The following is a 3,454-nucleotide window of genomic DNA, read 5'->3' on the forward strand; positions in this document are numbered from 1 at the left end:
CCCTTCTCTTGACAGGCCCGCTTCGGCTGCGTTCCTCATTGGGCACCCCAGAGAATGCCCCGCCCATGGCCTTGTGCGATTGGGGGAGGGAATCACGGCCCCGCCCCCCAGAGTCCACTCCTCTTGTTGGTTGGTCACGCTTGACAAGGCCCGGGCTCCACCCCCTCTTCCCAATTGGTGACAGGACTCGCAACTCCGCCTTGTGCTCCTTCCCTGTTTTCCATTGGTTCTATACTGACAACCGGGGCCCCTTCTGCTTTGTTAGTATTGGCCAAGAGGTACAGAAAGCAAGCCACTTTGCCTGTCTCCCATTGGGGGAGCCTTCCGACACCGCCCAGCTATGATGACGTCGCCTTTCCCCAGGCCAGCGAACCCTGAACGGGTGGTGGTCAGCAGCCCGGCTACTCCTCCCCGGATCTGGCTTTGGCTGGAAGGGCTGACCCCGGCGCCGCAAGCCGCGCTGATTCACCGGCTGCCCCGGGGCGCGGCTCCACCCGGCTCCGCCTGTTGCCGAGACCTGTCTCCGGGGAAAAGTTTCGAGGACCTGCTGGGCAACCCTCAAGTGGAAGGTGGCGCCGAGCGTCACCTGGGCGCTGTGTCCCGCTCCGGTTCGGGGCCGGGTCCCTGGGTCCGCCGACAGCGACCCAGAGGTTCCAGACGTCCTGGGACTTGGGCGGCTGAGGGCACCGCAGAGAATCCCCTGAAGGGAGCGGCCCGCAGCCCGAGAACAGGGCGGTGGGCCTGAGACTCTGCCAGGCGCCACGTGGCTGTTGGGCTTGAGGGGAAAAGCCTGTCTCCTGTTAAATGCTCGCCGCCCAGCCTTTTCTCTTCTCAAGTGCTGGAATGGGGCAGCTGCATGCAGCGCTGGCCTCTCCAAAGGCACGACCCTCGCCGCAGGTGCTGCTAATTACTTCCTCACGCGAGTGGGTTTTAAAAGCTCGGAAACTTCCTATACCTGCAGGTTGACGTGGAATCCTGAGATTCTTTCATAAATATCTTCCCTTTTCTAGACGAAAACGTTCAAAAGAATACTTCCTTTTCGAGACGGCTATAAACGGTGTTTGTGTTGGGGGTGGTACCAATATAAATGTACATAAAAAACTTGAAGAATTGTTCCCTAAACCTATGACGATTCCTGAGATATCTCCATTTTAAAAAGCAGAAATAAAACTGTTGGTAAATTGAGAATCCTGAAGGTAGAAATGAGTGAAGCATGAACATATTTAACAAAGCTTTTAAAAAAAAGTTTATTGTTGTCAGTATATGAAAACAATAGCTTATACGTGTGAGGTAAATTACCTACATTATCCTAATCCTTAATATAATCCCATTAGATAGGTTAATTACCTACATTTTGCATATGAGGAAACTGAAGCCCGGAGACGCTAAATGAGTTTCCTAGACATTCATTCAGCCAGAAATGGAAACTGAACCTAGATCTGTTTCACCCAGAGCCCAGGCTATCAATGTTCTTGTTGGTAGCTCTAAAAACAAGACAACTAAGAAACAGATTTCCATATGAGTCACAAACACTGGGGAAAGAGAAACACATGTGATTATGATGGGAAGTTTTACAACATGCCTTTTTTTTGTTTTTGTTTTTTGCTTTTTAGGGCCACACGCACGGCATATGGAAGTTCTCAGGCTAGGGGTCCAATCAGGCTGCAGCTGCCAGCCTACACCACAGCAAAGGAGGATCCTTAACCCACTGAGCAAGGCCAGGGATTGAACCCTCATCCTCATGGATACTAGGGTTCATTAACCACTGAGACACAATGGGGACTCCCCAATGTGTCCTTTTTAATGTTGACAAACCCATTAAAATTAAATAAACTCAACAGAATTAATAAGTAGAATAAATGTAGTAAACCAAGCCTGACACATGGGACACACATTTTCTGGGTTTAATTAACTGAATCTAAAAGCTGATTCTCTATAATAAACTAATAAATGTATACACTGAAGATAAAGGTTTCCAAGAAAGCACAGAACGCTGGAAATAAGGATGGGGATATAAATTTTGAAGAGGTTTTTTTTTTTTTTTTTTTTTTAGGCAGTGCTGACAGCATGCTTAAATTCCCAGGGCAAGGACTGAAACTGAGCCACCACAGTGACAACTCACTGAGCCACAATGGGAACTCCTCCAAGAGTATTTTTTTAATTGCGAGTTATTTGTAAAACAAAATTGAAAATTGTAATGAAATGAATACAATTCTAAAGTGCCCAAACTGACAGTTAAAAGCACTAATTGATTATCTTAATTTCAGATTTGTATACTTTTATCTTTCAGATTTGTATACTTCTATATTTTCTCCTTGATTTTATTATGAACATTCAGCATCTCTCTTTATTCTCTCTCTTGCCCTCAACTTTTCAAAAAAAAAAAAAAACCACTTATTTCAAAATCATGATCCTTTCCCTGATTGAAAATCACACTTATAAAAAATTTAAAAAGGTTGAAGTCTGAGCCAGAAATAGCAAAGGAACCATTTAAACACCAACAGGTCTATCCTAAACTCTAACCAAAAATACTAAGTTATAGAACAATCAGAGAAGGAAACTAAAGCGTGGGCCCCTTTCTGTTCCTGGCAGGGATGGAAGAAATGATCAGTAACACCATTTGTGTTATGAAGAACTCCAAAGGGTATTTGGCGCCATCTACTGGACATCGAGCAGCTAAGTATAAAACAAAGGGTTTTTCTAGTTTTTCTAGAGATTATTTTACACAAACATATTACAATGACCAGTTAAATAAATAATCTGAGAACATATGTTTCGAAGAAAGAACTGAAATCCTAAGACAGAGTAGAAGTGGTGTGACCCCCGAGCACCTAGCAACTCAAAGGCATTACATGAGCACTGACAGGCACAACCCTAGAAATAAGACTTAGAAATTCCAGACTGTTTGAACCAGAGCTTTAAGTTAAAAAGTTATGCGTAATAGCAAAAAAAAAAAAAAGTAGGAGTTCCTGTTGTGGCTCAGTGGTTAACAAATCTGACCAGCATCCATGAGGACGCAGGTTCAATCCCAGGCCTTGCTCAGTGGGTTAAGGATCTGGCGTTGCTGTGAGCTATGGTGTAGGTCGCAGATGTGGCTCGGATCCTGTGTTGCAGGCCAGCAGATACAACTTTGATTTGACCCCTAGCCTGGCAACCTCCATATGCCACAAGTGTGGCTCTAAAAAGCAAAAAAAAAAAAAAAAAAAAAGCTATGTGTAATAGCATAAACATAAGCTGGCAACAGTTTTTATCTTTGAGTAGGCATCAAGCTAAACTTATTAGACTGGGCAGTAAAAGGAAATGTTGAAAATGATAAGCACAAAAGATTAGACTTGTCAGATAATCTTTTCTGCATTTTTGAAAAATCCCCAGTTTCCTTCCTTTGAGGTGCTTATACTCTAGATAAGGATAGTATGTAAATACCAATGCTGAGTGGCAGGTTCATTAACGCCAT

This window comes from Sus scrofa, chromosome 3 (genome assembly GCF_000003025.6).
Source record: "Sus scrofa isolate TJ Tabasco breed Duroc chromosome 3, Sscrofa11.1, whole genome shotgun sequence".
In the NCBI taxonomy this organism is placed as follows: domain Eukaryota; kingdom Metazoa; phylum Chordata; class Mammalia; order Artiodactyla; family Suidae; genus Sus; species Sus scrofa.